General features: G+C 42.2%; 1 protein-coding gene across 2 annotated transcripts in view; it reads left to right on the top strand.

Annotated features, from left to right (window-relative positions):
• Positions 1–17,943, top strand: part of LOC139763541 (deoxyribonuclease TATDN1) — a 505,618-nt gene that overhangs the window by 158,308 nt on the left and 329,367 nt on the right. The gene's annotated exons all lie outside the window — the stretch shown is intronic.

Here is a 17,943-nt window from a genome sequence, read left to right as displayed (position 1 = left end):
AGCCAGCTAGCTAGCTAGTCCTGCGACTCTGTCGAGCGTCTGTTCACTGAGGACTCTGACGGTCATCCTGAGGTATGTGAGGACAATGGAGTGGTTAGGCCAATATTGCTGGTAGAATGATGATGGCTCTAACTACCATCGCTGATGGTGGTTATATGATTAGGGTTGTTAAGGGAGGAAGGGAAGGGAAGGAATGGTTACACTCGTTTGTCAAACTGATGAGAAGGTTTACTGAGCTGTTAATGTCGAGGTTGATATATTCTAATTACTCCATGACCAATTTCTACGAGAGTATCCAGGTTTAACCAGGGACTTATCCAAAGACGCCTGAGGTCCTAGGCTGCGCTACTTTCAGTAGCAGGAAAATTTAGACCCCTTTGGAGTGAGAAGTTCTTTGACGTGATTCAGCCTCACCAAACGTGAGTTTTCACTCGAGGTGTAACCTCATGCAGGCGGAGCACGGTAACACCTTCGATTGTTTATACAGTTGGGATTAATTAACTTCCTTGGGATGTTTTTCGTCAGCCGACGTAATTGGAAATTATTATTTGTCTAAGAATGATGCTCCTTATTGCTAGTTCTAGCTGAGTGTAGTTGTATGTTAGTGGTTAATGTTGTAGATGTGGTTCAGTTGTTAGTGGGTTGATGTTGTAGTTGTAGATGTGGTTCAGTTGTAAGTGGTTGATGTTGTAGTTGTAGGTGTGATGCAGTTGTATGTTAGTGAGTGTTGTTTCATAACCTGCCTGTTTGTGTGTGTGTGTGTGTGTGTGTGTGTGTGTGAGTGAGTGACCCTCCCCCCCTCGTCCTTGAGGCTTTGGGACACACAGGACCGGCACGCGTTGTAGCAGCTGCTGCTGCCGCTGCTGCTGCTTCATACAGTTTGTGTGTGGACACCAGCCCACTCGAGGACTGGTCGTTGTGATACCCCTTCTCTTTCCTTCTCCTTCCCTCGAGCAGTTTAAAAACTGTGGGGAACCCCTCTCTCTCTCTCTCTCTCTCTCTCTCTCTCTCTCTCTCTCTCTCTCTCTCTCTCTCTCTCTCTCTCTCTCAGTAAGAGTCGGGTCTACGGTTTTCTACGTGTTTCGCGCGTGCCGTGAACGGCAAGATAATTCGTCCCTTCTTTTTATATAGAGAAAAAAAGAGATCAATAGTGAAGGATTCTGCCGCCACAGAGGACGAGAAACACAAGGCAATAGCAAGTGAGATTAATGGATTATAGAGAGATGGACAGATGATGGTGAGGCCACACGTGGATGATCATCTGGTGGCAGTGCAGACGAGGATGAATGGTGGCGTAGATAGTGAAGTAGATTGTAGAGTAGGTGAAGTAGATGGTAGGGTAGATGGTGAAGTAGATGAAGTAGATGGCGGAGTAGATGAAGTAGATGGCGGAGTAGATAGTGGTGTAGATGGTGGAAGTAGACGGAGTAGATGGTGGAGTAGATAGTGATGGAGTAGATGGCGTAGTAGATGGTGGGGTAGATACATACGATACTGAGGCGTGAAGATATTTCTGGAAAGTCTTCTTCAGGAAGCAGTGAAAGAAGGATAATCACAGCTGTTTCGTTCAGTGATTTCTGCCTGGAAGTGACTCAAACGTGGGTTTGCAGCAGTGAATGGCTGGTAGACTGTAGCCAGAGCGGATAGTTGACTGTAGGCAGAACAGCTGGTAGACTGCAGGCAGAACAACTGGTAGACTGCAGGCTCAGTGTCTGGTAGACCGCAGGCTCAAAGTCTGGTAGACTGCATTCAGAACAGCTGGTAGACTGCAGGCTCAATGTCTGGTAGACTGCAGGTAGACTGCAGAATCAATGTCTGGTAGACTGCAGGCTCAATGGCTGGTAGACTGTAGGCTCAGTGTCTGGTAGACTGCAGGCTCAATGTCTGGTAGACTGCAGGCTCAATGTCTGGTAGACTGCAGGCTCAATGTCTGGTAGACTGCAGGCTCAATGGCTGGTCGACTGTAGGCTCAATGGCTGGTAGACTGTAGGCTCAATGTCTGGTAGACTGCAGGCTCAATGTCTGGTAGACTGCAGGCTCAATGTCTGGTAGACTGCAGGCTCAATGACTGGTAGAATGTAGGCTCAATGGCTGGTAGAATGTAGGCTCAATGGCTGGTAGACTGCAGGCTCAATGGCTGGTCGACTGTAGGCTCAATGGCTGGTAGACTGCAGGCAGAGGGGCTGGTAGACTGCAGGCTCAATGTCTGGTAGACCGCAGGCTCAGTGTCTGGTAGACTGCAGGCTGGAGAACCTGTGGTCCACTGCAGTAGGTAGTTGAGAACTGCAGTGTTGATGAACAGCCAGCAAGACTGAGGTACTCAAACAGGTCTGGGGCGTCTTGAGAGAGCACATGTGGGAGGTGAAAGCGAGGGAAGTGGAGGTGTGAGGGAGGGAGGGAAGAGCGCTACGTCCGGACCTTGTCCACTGGACGAGGAGGCCCAGCATGATGACTACAGGAATGGGAGGCAAATGCACGTATTGAGGAGGAAAATTGGCCATGTTATTTGCCATGGCCACCAGTGATTATGTATTATTTATATATATATATATATATATATATATATATATATATATATATATATATATATATATATATATATATATATATAATATATATATATATATATATATATATATATATATATATATATATATATATATGAGTCCACGAGGAAAATGAAACACGATAAGTTCCCAAGTGCACTTTCGTGTAATAATCACATCATCAGGGGAGACATAAGAGAGAAATATAACAGTCAGTTGATATACAACGAATAGACGTGGTTAGGACGCCATTTGGTAAACATGTGAATGTCCTAGACAGACAACGAGCGTATCATAAACTTATTATGTGGACAAGAAGGTGAATTGTTTATGAATTATATATATATATATATATATATATATATATATATATATATATATATATATATATATATATATATATATACTGTGGCCAATTGTGACAGACTTGGTCTTTCATCGTTTCAGTTTGTGTTTCTGAAGTTTCAGATTTAAACGTCAAATGATCACTCGCATGTTTACTGAAATTTGATACGACCTTTGGTCTTCGAAAGGAGTCAGGTCAAAGGCCAGATCATCATACCCTCAAGGGTCGTACCGTCGTGGTCAAGGGATCGTACCGTCGTGGTCAAGGATCATACGGTCGTGTTCATGAAGTTAACCCAGTGATGAATCTGTCTGTCTCATTATCCTGAGAGAATGTATATAGTATACTCTGCCAACATGTATATGTTCATGATATGTATACAGATACCTCGTCGGTATGCGCATGTATACACATTGTATTGCCGTGTATGCTAATGGAAGTGTATGCATTCATTCATTCATCATTTACGTGTACGTTCAGCGTGTATAGGATGATGTACGTGTTGATGTTCAAGTGCTTCAACACCAACTTGTTCACCAGTATTGAAGACGAACACCCTCCCCCTCTCTCTCTCCTCCTCAATAACCCCCCACCTAATAACCCCCCCCTCCCAACAACCCCCTCCTCCACCCCAGCAAACTCACCCCCTCAACCCTCACTGGCCTCAGAAGCCACCAACCTACCCACTACACAAGACACCGCACTGATCCCCCCCTCCGGTAAGAAATACTTGTTTAATTGGGTTCGATTAATTTGATTGTCGCGAGGAGTCGGGCAGTTAATCTGTGTTATCGGAGTCCCGATCTCGGCGATAACGGTGGCGTAACAGACATGCATCACTTATGGCAGAAGTAACGAGCAGGAGGCCTGCATTTACCATATTACTCTGGCTCTTCTGATCAACGGCTTAGGAAGACAGTATGGCTGGTGCCATGGGTAAATATGGCGGTGCTAATGTAGCATTGAAGGTATTATACACACACACACACACACACACACACACACACACACACACACACGTATATTTATGTCTTTTTCTACGAGTTATGTCTGTGAATTATAGTCCTGGTGCTCAAAACTGCGCTGTTTCCATTGGCAAGGAACTGTAGGCACCTTTGGAGTAATAGATTCTTTGACGAGAATGGACTCTCATTGATAGAGCCTCGCCCAAAAAGATGACTTTCACTCGCGATGTGTAGGGTATACATCTATTCAGTTTATCTATCTATCTTTCTATGGGGGCTCCTGCAGCACTCGGGAAGCCGGCCACGTCCGCTGGGCGGGACCACAGGTCAAAAAGTGCGATGATTATGTACGTCGTTCTTGGAAGAGGACCAAACACTTGAGGAATAAGTATTGCCTTGTCTTCAGTATTGAAGGTGCGTCTCGGGCATGAACGGGGGTCTTGTGTCATACCTAAAGGGCGTTTGTATAGTTGGGGAGATGGGTGTGGTGTTCAAGACGCAGGAGAGAAAGGTTAATCGTACGTGTCTGTGGAGGGTAATTTAACGCTGGCCGTACCTTACGGTGGAGCATACAAGATGTTCGTGGATGATAGAGGGCGATTTGTTCCCTTGCCCAAACATGGCCGAGGGATTGTTTTAATGGCGTTCAGTTTGTCCACGGCATTTGATGTTTGTGATGTGGGGAATGAATGTCTATGACTGGGGTCATTCTTCCTCAATGGGAGGGGTTGACCATTCAAGGTAACTGGTTGGTGCAGTTTAGATTCGCATCTGTCATGGGTTAAAAGGATGACGGTCGACTTCTGTGGTGACGGAGGCATTATGTTTTGGGTGAGCTGGTGGTTTTAATTGCGTCGTGTTACATGCTTGTTTTTGTTTGGGTACTGTGATGTGTCTGAGGTCATCTGCATATGAGGGAACTTTTACACTGAGGTCTGCCGGAGAAGATGGAAGGTCATGGAGGAAGAGATTAAAAGAAAGTTGGAGAAAAAAATGCTCCATGGGAGCTCCAGTGTAGAGCTTGAAAATTTTGGAAGCAAGGCCTTTGACACTAAGTCTGGTTTGGAGGACCAGATTTAAAGTGAGAGTGGAGTAAACTTATAGCACAAATGGAACAAGAAAATTCTCCCAAACTTGCATCTATTTTCGTCTGTATGTGTAGACGCGCACACATGTACGTGCACACGTGTGTGTGTGTGTGTGTGTGTGTGTGTGTGTGTGTGTGTGTGTGTGAGCACCTACACAAGTACATGCACAGAAGCTTTGGAGTTCATCAGGGCCACCAAACAGGAGCAGACAGACGTTGTCTGTGTTATATACGACCAGGCCGGCCTTCTTAATGACTCCCCAGCTAATGACCTGCTGGTCCTGACCAGCTGCGCTCACCACCAATCACTTGCAAAAGGTAATGACTCTCCGCTAATGACCCCGGTAGTCATGACCGCCTCGGATCACCACTGATCACTCGTAAATGGAGATTTGAATGCTGTAAAATTCTTCAGTAGAATGAACCTCTGAGCCATGGTAACGAGCCATAGGCAATGCACTGCATGTTATGCACTCCATCTCTGTGATTAGCTTACCCGTATGCCATGCACATGCCAGTCCTCTTGGCCTTGAACTGGGGACCACCTCATCATACGAGTCATGGGAATGTTCATCTGATCTTAAAAACCTTCTTGTCAGTGTAGATGATTCACCTGAGTTCTTCGATATATCTCTGCGGTATTCCTAAGCCATTTGAGATATATGGATATTGGAGTTTTGATATTCCGTGCGGTATGGCTGTAGGGGGATTACAGCAGAGGAAGGTAAAGATCAAGGACATCATCTTGCGATAGGTACTGGAAAGAAGGCCTTCCTTAAGCTGGAGTGTTCTTTTACCAAAAGCCTCAGGTCTGTGTCAACGCCTTACATCACCAGAAATTCGCCAGATTCCCTGTGTTTTATGGCAGGGGTAGTAGTAGTAGTAGTAGTAGTAGTAGTAGTAATAGTAGTAGTAGAAGTAGTAGTAGTAATAGTAGTAGTAGTAGAAGTAGTAGTAGTAGTAGTAGAGGACCTACTTATTCTTCATTATATATGTTTGTGATCTGACGGTGAACGCCTTTTTTGCGATCGTGAGGAACTTCTCCTAGCGAGAACCCACCTGACTATATTGACACATATCAGGGAGCAAAACTGGGCTACTCAGGAAATAAGAAGGAGAGAGCTTCGTCTTAAGAGATAAAGCATCAGTAATAACGCGTAGGGATGAAATGAAAGATGCAAATCACTTTGTTTTTTTGGGTTTTTTTTAAGAAAGACAGTCTTCAAAAGAGAATTAAGGAAGTAAAAAAGATCCAACGTTGCTTATGAGACAAAGGCGGTGCGCGTCCACCATCTGCTCTTGGCATGGACCTACAACATACCAGGAAACACCATTTAAGACTCGTTAAAACTGTTTGATGAATCTAGTGCTCATATCTCGGCCACTGTTCGAAACCCCACCCTCAACCCCGACCCGCCCGCCCACCTAGCCAAGCCAAGCCAAGCCAATCAGTCGTGCCCCTTAGCCTCGCTTTCATCTTCCTGTTTTGGTTGTGTTAACACCAGCTGCGAGAACAGTCGCCAGCAGCGGTCTCGCTATTGCTAGTCTCTCTCTCTCTCTCTCTCTCTCTCTCTCTCTCTCTCTCTCTCTCTCTCTCTCTCTCTCTCTCTCTCTCTCATCTCTTGCTTACCGGCAGCGATAACAGTAATTCTACCCTGATGGCTTGTCAGTCATTTGCATTACGTGAGATTTGAACAAGAGTTGTTTGAAGACGTGTGTGTCTGTGTTTGTTTGTCTTTCTGTCTGTCTGTCTGTCTGTCTGTCTGTCTGTCTGTTTGTCTCTGTCTGTCTGTCTGTCTGTCTGTCTGCTTGTGTGCCTGCCTGCCTGTCTGTCAGTGGGAAACTTATCGGCCTGTGTGGAACTTAAGATAGTGAAGATAAGGGTATGGTGAAGTTGATGGTATGGTGAAGAAGTGAAGATAAGGGTATTATGACGTTGAAGGTAGAATGGAGAAAACTTCAGTGAACACAAATTGACCCAAGTGAGGTTAAAGTTATTGTGAAGATGATCTGTTTAGCCTCCTCGTATAACAATACCGGCAATACACACCTTAATTTATATAATTAAACGTACTGCAAAATTTTGTTCAACTTGTCTGTGAAGGTAAATTTCACATTGACCGGTATAGTTCACCTTAACAACCCTCCTAATGAGATGTGTTCCGCTAATATGCTAGGCGCTCTGTCAACCCGAAGTCCCTTTCGTACGTAGATTCCTGTAACTTACTTACTTTATGATGATGGTTATAACTTGGTCACATTTCACTGCTCCGTATTCATGACTGCGTTTGATCGAAACGGACTTTCGTAATTAAGTCGAAGATAAAGTCGAGATCTCTTTTTTTTTTTTTTGGTATAGCAGCCTCATATACTCCGCATGTGTCCCATTTGGTTAGCATCACCCCGCAAGCATAGTCAGGTATGATGGGGGAGTCCTTGTGGCGAGGCATTTATCATAGATCAGAGATAGCAGCGGGCCCAAGATGCGACCCTGAGGTACGCCGTTGGTTCCTTCAACCCATTCTCAAAAGGGCGCCTCTGACGCGCGTCCTTTATTGTCGTCGGGTAATTACTGGTCCCCTGGAGTGGTTCTTTTCTGTATTGAAATCCACCTTATGTGCCAAAATCATCTTGGAAACGCTGTTGACTACCTTCTAACTGACCCAAGAGCATATACCTCTGCCCTCCTTGTCTCCACCACTGCCACCCTTCCTCCGCCACCAGTGCCACTCTTCCTCTACCACCAACTACTTTCCCCTCACCACCAACTACTTTCTTCCCCCGCTATTCCTCCCATCCACCCACCACGAACCCCTCCCCTATCCCCTGCCATCCCACCACACTACCACCACCTCTCGTCTCACACTACCATCACCGTCCCAAACCCTCCCTAACCTCCACCCTGTCACCATACCTTCATAATGTCACCATCCACCTCGCCTCTCCCACCATCCACAGAGCATGTACACTCATGTGCTTAACCTCATCCCTTCCCCAGTATGTAATACACCATCACCGACTCAGTTAAGGAATTATCCCCCCACCGACCAGTGGACAGAGGTAACAAAAACTGTAACATGACCACTAGTTCTGTAGCTCCACCTCTCTCTCTCTTGGAGCCCCACCGAACGCACCAGAGTTCTCGCTATTTCTGGGAGATGTGTAGACGGAGGGAGACGCCAGGTGCTGTGGGGCTGTGATGGGTGTATGGCATTACTGGCGACTGTGGCAGTTGTGGTTGTGGTGGTGGTGTTAGTAGTTGTGGTGGTAGCGGCGGCCGTTGTGGTAGTGGTAGCAGCGCTTGTGGTAATGATGACAGTGGTGGTAGTGGTGTCAATAGCGGTTGTGGTGGCAGGTATGACAGTGGTGGTAGACGTGATATTAGTAGATGTGGCGAGAGTGGTAGGTGCACACGACATAGTCAGTGGAAGTGGCACAGATAATGGCTGTGATGGTAGTGGCAGCAGTGGTTAGCTGCAGTGGTGGTAGGGGCAGGTAGTGGCGCTCTTCGCTGGTCCAGTCACCTTCCACTGGCCTTAAGAGGTGGGACACTGAGATGATGGTGATGTATTTGTCGTACTCCTGCTCCTGCTGCATCTAGCCTGGCCTGGCCCCTCCCGCAGCTGCTGCTCCCACAATGTCAGCTGCACGCAGCTGTCCACGTCCTCCTTTTCCCTACCCCAAATGCACGACGCATTTAACCTGACAGGACGAGCGACCTGCCACTCAGGACTTGCGATTTTGCCAATCAGGACTCGGACCGTGCCAGTCAGAACAGGCAACACACACCCGATGATCCTTGAACAATGACGGTACAAAAACCTTCGAAACCTTACCCTTGAAAGCGTCGGTACTACCCTTGAGTACGACGGTACGACCCTTGAAAGCGTCGGTACGACCCTTGAGCACGACGTTGCGGCCTTTGAAAGCGAGTGTGTGACCCACACTTCCACACTAGCCGACACCACTCACAACGACTTATCCAAAAGGAAAATATCCCAACATGTTCAATATATATTTTGTTTCATATGTACTCGTCATTTTCCCGCGTTAGCGAGGTAGCGTTGAGAACAGAGGACTGAGCCTTAGAGTTGATATCCTCGCTTGGCCTTCTTCTCTGTTCCTTCTTTTGGAATATTAAAAAACGGGAGGAGAATGAATTCCCATCCCCCGCTCCCACACACACACACACACACACACACATATATATATATATATATATATATATATATATATATATATATATATATATATATATTCCTATGAGTCCACGGGGAAAATGAAACACGATAAGTTCCCAAGTGCACTTTCGTGTAATAATCACATCATCAGGGGAGACACAAGAGAGAAACATAACAGTCAATTGATATACAACGATTATCATTTATTATTATTTACCACAACCCGGAACTTGGCTACCAGCGGCAGCAGCGGCCACTTATATAACCCAACTCACAACTTTCACAACAGGACCCGCGCAAGTTGTGCGACAACACCCCAGCTCTCACGACACGGCAGGCAGGTAGGGTGAGGTGAGGTGAGGTGAGGGTGGGTATAGTTCGATCCTCCAGGAGGCGGGCCTGTGGTGGTGAGTGGACGTACCACATCTCCTGCAGTTCTGTCTTGATGGTTGGGTTAGGTTAGGTTGTTTGGGCCTGTCAACTGCCCAGGGTTGTTTGGGCCGTCATTGTGATTATGATAGGGTCATTAAGGCCATCAATATGATTATGATAGGGTCATTAAGGCCATCAACATAATTATGATAGGGTCATTAAGGCCATCAATATGATTATGATAGGGTCATTAAGGCCATCAATATGATTATGATAGGGTCATTAAGGCCATGAATGTGATTATGATAGGGTCATTAAGGCCATGAATGTGATTATGATAGGGTCATTAAGGCCATCAATATGATTATGATAGGGTCATTAAGGCCATGAATGTGATTATGATAGGGTCATTAAGGCCATCAATATGATTATGATAGGGTCATTAAGGCCATCAATATGATTATGATAGGGTCATTAAGGCCATCAATATGATTATGATAGGGTCATTAAGGCCATCAATATGATTATGATAGGGTCATTAAGGCCATCAACGTGATTATGATAGGGTCATTAAGGCCATCAATATGATTATGATAGGGTCATTAAGGCCATCAATATGATTATGATAGGGTCATTAAGGCCATCAACGTAATTATGATAGGGTCATTAAGGCCATCAATATGATTATGATAGGGTCATTAAAGCCATCAATATGATTATGATAGGGTCATTAAGGCCATCAATATGATTATGATAGGGTCATTAAGGCCATCAATATGATTATGATAGGGTCATTAAGGCCATCAACGTGAGTATGATAGGGTCATTAAGGCCATGAATGTGATTATGATAGGGTCATTAAGGCCATCAATATGATTATGATAGGGTCATTAAGGCCATCAATATGATTATGATAGGGTCATTAAGGCAATCAGTGTGATTATGATAGGGTCATTAAGGCCATGAACGTGATTATGATAGGGTCATTAAGGCCATCAACGTGATTATGATAGGGTCATTAAGGCCATCAACGTAATTATGATAGGGTCATTAAGGCCATCAACGTGATTATGATAGGGTCATTAAGGCCATCAACGTAATTATGATAGGGTCATTAAGGCCATCAACGTAATTATGATAGGGTCATTAAGGTCATCTTCGTGATTATGATAGGGTCATTAAGGCCGTCATTGTGATTATGATAGGGTCATTAAGGCCATCAACGTAATTATGATAGGGTCATTAAGGCCATGAACGTGATTATGATAGGGTCATTAAGGCCATCAACGTAATTATGATAGGGTCATTAAGGCCATCAATATGATTATGATAGGGTCATTAAGGCCATCAACGTGATTATGATAGGGTCATTAAGGCCATCAATATGATTATGATAGGGTCATTAAGGCCATCAACGTAATTATGATAGGGTCATTAAGGTCATCTTCGTGATTATGATAGGGTCATTAAGGCCATCAATGTGATTATGATAGGGTCATTAAGGCCATCAACGTAATTATGATAGGGTCATTAAGGCCATCAATATGATTATGATAGGGTCATTAAAGCCATCAATATGATTATGATAGGGTCATTAAGGCCATCAATATGATTATGATAGGGTCATTAAGGCCATCAATATGATTATGATAGGGTCATTAAGGCCATCAACGTGAGTATGATAGGGTCATTAAGGCCATGAATGTGATTATGATAGGGTCATTAAGGCCATCAATATGATTATGATAGGGTCATTAAGGCCATCAATATGATTATGATAGGGTCATTAAGGCAATCAGTGTGATTATGATAGGGTCATTAAGGCCATGAACGTGATTATGATAGGGTCATTAAGGCCATCAACGTGATTATGATAGGGTCATTAAGGCCATCAACGTAATTATGATAGGGTCATTAAGGCCATCAACGTGATTATGATAGGGTCATTAAGGCCATCAACGTAATTATGATAGGGTCATTAAGGTCATCAACGTAATTATGATAGGGTCATTAAGGCCATCAACGTAATTATGATAGGGTCATTAAGGTCATCAACGTAATTATGATAGGGTCATTAAGGCCATCAACTAATTATGATAGGTCATTAAGGCCATCAACGTATTATGATAGGGTCATTAAGGCCATCAACTATGTTATGATAGGGTCATTAAGGCCATCAATTGATTATGATAGGGTCATTAAGGCCATCAAGTGATTATGATAGGGTCATTAAGGCCATCAATATGATTATGATAGGGTCATTAAGGCCATCAACGTGATTATGATAGGGTCATTAAGGCCATCAATATGATTATGATAGGGTCATTAAGGCCATCAATATGATTATGATAGGGTCATTAAGGCCATCAATATGATTATGATAGGGTCATTAAGGCCATCAATATGATTATGATAGGGTCATTAAGGCAATCAGTGTGATTATGATAGGGTCATTAAGGCCATGAATGTGATTATGATAGGGTCATTAAGGCCATCAATATGATTATGATAGGGTCATTAAGGCCATCAATATGATTATGATAGGGTCATTAAGGCAATCAGTGTGATTATGATAGGGTCATTAAGGCCATGAACGTGATTATGATAGGGTCATTAAGGCCATCAACGTAATTACGATAGGGTCATTAAGGCCATCAATGTAATTATGATAGGGTCATTAAGGCCATCAACGTAATTATCATCAATGTTATATGATTGTCATGGGCATCTCAGCATGGAATTTACGATCTCTTTTCATCATCATTACTGATGATATAAGGACCCGTGGCAGATACTGTATCTGCCACGTACCTTAATTAAGGTAATTAACGTATCAAAGTTCGACTGTCAGTAGTTTAGCACTTAAAGATTAATGATAGATATTGGCCTTCATTTTTTCCTCTGGTCTGTGGGTAAGAGTGAGACAACAGACAGCGAGAAAGACAGTCGTACAGACAGAGACAGACAAAGAGACAGATGGAGTAAGACGGACAGACTAGCAGAAAGACAGATATGAAGAGACAAAGACAAACACAGAAGTACAGGCAGACAGAGAAAGACAGACAGACAGGAAGATAAACTGATAGGCAGAGACTGACAGACAGAGAGCGAGACAGAGACAGACAGACAGATAATCAGAGATCTTGAGAGACGGGACTATGAGTAGCATGTATTCCGGAGAACGAAGAAGAAATATATATTTATATATATATATATATATATATATATATATATATATATATATATATATACTAGCAAACACCAAATAACGAGACGCAGCAGACGCGAGCGATGCCCAGACCTGGAGAGGAAGCGATTAACGAAGACACACACACAAAAAAAAAAAGAAATGAGAACGAGAGAAAGCAAAGAATAATGCGGGAGACGTGCGTGCTGTCTCAAGCAAGCAGAGGGTCGGAGGATGGGTTGGGGCATCACGCAAGCCTTGCAGACACACCTCCTCCTCCTGCTTCTGCTGCTGCACTCATTGCCTCACAACTCACTCGAGTTAAACCCCTTTTCACTCTGTTATTTTCTACCTCATATATATATATATATATATATATATATATATATATATATATATATATATATATATATATATATATATATATATATATACTTCCTCCAGTATCATCTGAGTGTATATATTAGTACAAATTATAGTAATTTTCAACGTCTGGTAGATATATACCTCCTCAAGTTATCATGTAAGTACATATAATAGTACAATTTGTGGTCGTTTTCAATGGCATATACATATATACTTCACCAAGTATCATATAAGTGTATTTGATAGTATGATCAATGATCCTTTTCAATCTCATTTAGATATATACTTCCCCAGGTATGGTTAGAATGTATATAAAATTACAATCTGTGATCATTTTCAGTCTTTTATAGATGTATACTTCCCCAGGTATGGTTAGAATGTATATAAAATTACAATCTGTGATCATTTTCAGTCTTTTATAGATGTATACTTCCCCAGGTATGGTTAGAATGTATATAAAATTACAATCTGTGATCATTTTCAGTCTTTTATAGATGTATACTTCCCCAGGTATGGTTAGAATGTATATAGCAGTACAATTTGTGATCATTTTCAGTCTTTTATAGATGTATACTTTCCCAGGTATGGTTAGAATGTATATAAAATTACAATCTGTGATCATTTTCAGTCTTTTATAGATGTATACTTCCCCAGGTATGGTTAGAATGTATATAGCAGTTCAATTTGTGATCATTTTCAGTCTTTTATAGATGTATACTTCCCCAGGTATGGTTAGAATGTATATAGCAGTACAATTTGTGATCATTTTCAGTCTTTTATAGATGTATACTTTCCCAGGTATGGTTAGAATGTATATAAAATTACAATCTGTGATCATTTTCAGTCTTTTATAGATGTATACTTCCCCAGGTATGGTTAGAATGTATATAGCAGTACAATTTGTGATCATTTTCAGTCTTTTATAGATGTATACTTCCCCAGGTATGGTTAGAATGTATATAGCAGTACAATTTGTGATCATTTTCAGTCTTTTATAGATGTATACTTCCCCAGGTATGGTTAGAATGTATATAGCAGTTCAATTTGTGATCATTTTCAGTCTTTTATAGATGTATACTTCCCTAGGTATGGTTAGAATGTATATAGCAGTACAATTTGTGATCATTTTCAGTCTTTTATAGATGTATACTTCCCTAGGTATGGTTAGAATGTATATAAAATTACAATCTGTGATCATTTTCAGTCTTTTATAGATGTATACTTCCCCAGGTATGGTTAGAATGTATATAGCAGTTCAATTTGTGATCATTTTCAGTCTTTTATAGATGTATACTTCCCTAGGTATGGTTAGAATGTATATAGCAGTACAATTTGTGATCATTTTCAGTCTTTTATAGATGTATACTTTCCCAGGTATGGTTAGAATGTATATAAAATTACAATCTGTGATCATTTTCAGTCTTTTATAGATGTATACTTCCCCAGGTATGGTTAGAATGTATATAGCAGTTCAATTTGTGATCATTTTCAGTCTTTTATAGATGTATACTTCCCTAGGTATGGTTAGAATGTATATAACAGTACAATTTGTGATCATATTCAATCTCGTATAGATATATACTTCCTCAGGTATCGTCTGAATGTATATTGTAGTGCAATATGTGATCTTTTTCAACGTCATATAGAAAAATACGTCCCCATGTATCGTCTGAGTGTATATATTATCGTCTGAATGTATATAGTTGGACAATCGTATCATGAGTGTATATAGCAGTACAATCGTATCGTCTGAGTGTATATAGCAGTGCAATCGTATCGTCTGAGTGTATATAGCAGTACAATCGTATCGTCTGAGTGTATATAGCAGTACAGTCGTATCGTCTGAGTGTATATATCAGTACAATCGTATCGTCTGAGTGTACATAGCAGTACAATCGTATCGTCTGAGTGTATATAGCAGTACAATCGTGTCGTCTGAGTGTATATAGCAGTACAATCGTATCGTCTGAGTGTTTATAGCAATACAGTCGTATCGTCTGAGTGTATATATCAGTACAATCGTATCGTCTGAGTGTATATATCAGTACAATCGTATCGTCTGAGTGTATATATCAGTACAATTGTATCGTCTGAGTGTATATAGCAGTACAATCGTATCGTCTGAGTGTATATATCAGTACAATCGTATCGTCTGAGTGTATATAGCAGTACAATCGTATCGTCTGAGTGTATATATCAGTACAATCGTATCGTCTGAGTGTATATAGCAGTACAATCGTATCGTCTGAGTGTATATAGCAGTACAATCGTATCGTCTGAGTGTATATAGCAGTACAATCGTATCGTCTGAGTGTATATAGCAGTACAATCGTATCGTCTGAGTGTATATAGCAGTACAATCGTATCGTCTGAGTGTATATAGCAGTGCAATCGTATCATGAGTGTATATAGCGGTGCAATCGTATCGTCTGAGTCTATATAGCTGGACAATCGTATCATGAGTGTATATAGCAGTACAATCGTATCGTCTGAGTGTATATAGTAGTACAATCGTATCGTCTGAGTGTATATAGCAGTACAATCGTATCGTCTGAGTGTATATATCAGTACAATCGTATCGTCTGAGTGTATATAGCAGTACAATCGTGTCGTCTGAGTGTATATAGCAGTACAATCGTGTCGTCTGAGTGTATATAGCAGTACAATCGTATCGTCTGAGTGTATATAGCAGTACAATCGTATCGTCTGAGTGTATATAGCAGTGTAATCGTATCGTCTGAGTGTATATAGCAGTACAATCGTATCGTCTGAGTGTATATAGCAGTACAATCGTATCGTCTGAGTGTATATAGCAGTACAATCGTATCGTCTGAGTGTATATAGCAGTACAATCGTATCGTCTGAGTGTATATAGCAGTACAATCGTATCGTCTGAGTGTATATAGCAGTACAATCGTATCGTCTGAGTGTATATAGCAGTACAATCGTATCGTCTGAGTGTATATAGCAGTGCAATCGTATCATGAGTGTATATAGCGGTGCAATCGTATCGTCTGAGTCTATATAGCTGGACAATCGTATCATGAGTGTATATAGCAGTACAATCGTATCGTCTGAGTGTATATAGTAGTACAATCGTATCGTCTGAGTGTATATAGCAGTACAATCGTATCGTCTGAGTGTATATATCAGTACAATCGTATCGTCTGAGTGTATATAGCAGTACAATCGTGTCGTCTGAGTGTATATAGCAGTACAATCGTGTCGTCTGAGTGTATATAGCAGTACAATCGTATCGTCTGAGTGTATATAGCAGTACAATCGTATCGTCTGAGTGTATATAGCAGTGTAATCGTATCGTCTGAGTGTATATAGCAGTACAATCGTATCGTCTGAGTGTATATAGCAGTACAATCGTATCGTCTGAGTGTATATAGCAGTACAATCGTATCGTCTGAGTGTATATAGCAGTACAATCGTATCGTCTGAGTGTATATAGCAGTACAATCGTATCGTCTGAGTGTATATAGCAGTACAATCGTATCGTCTGAGTGTATATAGCAGTACAATTTATGATTATTTTCATCCAGAATTCTTGCGATTTTTCTGAGTGTCTTAACATTGAGTAGCTGGTGAAGCGGATCGTATAACGCGTGTGGGCGCCACCGGTGGAGCGATGACGAACCAAGCCCCTGTAATTAAGAGCCTGGGGTGCGGGTGCGCCGCTTTCCACACTGGCTTAATGGCTCAATAACCAATTGGAGTATGTAACCTGTTCTTAAAAGTCAGCCTGGAGATGGACGCCAAAAGCATGATTTGTAGTCAGCGTTGTTTCTCAGGGGGTGAAATTTCTCAGGGGGTTAGATTTCTTATGGGTTAAATTTCTCAGGGGATAAAATTTCTCAGAGGTAAATTTCTCAGGGGTAGAATTCTCAGGGGTTAAATTTCTCAGGGTGTAAAATTTCTCAGGGGTTAAATTTCTCGGGGTAAAATTTTCAGGGGTAAAATTTCTCAGGGGGTAAAATTTCCCGGGGTTAAAATTTCTCAGGGTGTAAAATTTCTCAGGGGTTAAATTTCTCGGGGTAAAATTTTCAGGGGTAAAATTTCTCAGGGGGTAAAATTTCCCGGGGTTAAAATTTCTCAGGGTGTAAAATTTCTCAGGGGTTAAATTTCTCGGGGTAAAATTTTCAGGGGTAAAATTTCTCAGGGGGTAAAATTTCCCGGGGTTAAAATTTCTCAGGGGTTAAAATTTCTCTGGGGGTAAAATTTCTCAGGGGTTAAAATTTCTCTGGGGGTAAAATTTCTCAGGGGGTTCATTTCGGTCTTTTTCTTTATTCCCCGTTTACAACACAATTGAGAAAGTCTTTTGATGCCCTCCCCCACCAAAGAAACTTCACAGCGATGATGGATTTGGCATGAAATGGCTAACAGGATCAGCGGGGAAGGCAGTATCTCTGTCCTTGGTCTATGAATGAGGTTTTGCTTTTGTGTTCCTGGTGTCTCCACACACACACACACACACACACACACACACACACACACACACACACACACACACTCACTAGGGGTTGGCCATACTCGAAGAGCTGCTTAAGCAGTCGCTTTGCTTCATCTACGGAAACCCCCGTAGTGTGTGTCGTGGTTCCTGCTGGTCTTGGAAACACGTCTACACCCACAAAAGGGCTGACTTCACGACCCTTGATTGACTGACTCCTTGTTGCCGCCCAGTGCCACATTAGAGGCTAAAAAAAAAAAACGATCAAGAGAAGGGTTTAACGTCGTTGAACACGACGGTACGACGGTGAACTCAACCTCGTTGAACACGACGGTGAACTCAACGAAACTATGGCATTTCTCAGGGTATGGCCCTTAAGCTTTGCGTCAGAGGCCGAGCTGTCATACCTAAGGGTCGTACCGTCATCCACAAGGGTC

Source organism: Panulirus ornatus, chromosome 47 (assembly GCF_036320965.1).
Source record: "Panulirus ornatus isolate Po-2019 chromosome 47, ASM3632096v1, whole genome shotgun sequence".
Taxonomy (NCBI): domain Eukaryota; kingdom Metazoa; phylum Arthropoda; class Malacostraca; order Decapoda; family Palinuridae; genus Panulirus; species Panulirus ornatus.
This window is presented reverse-complemented; position numbering and strand designations above follow the sequence as displayed.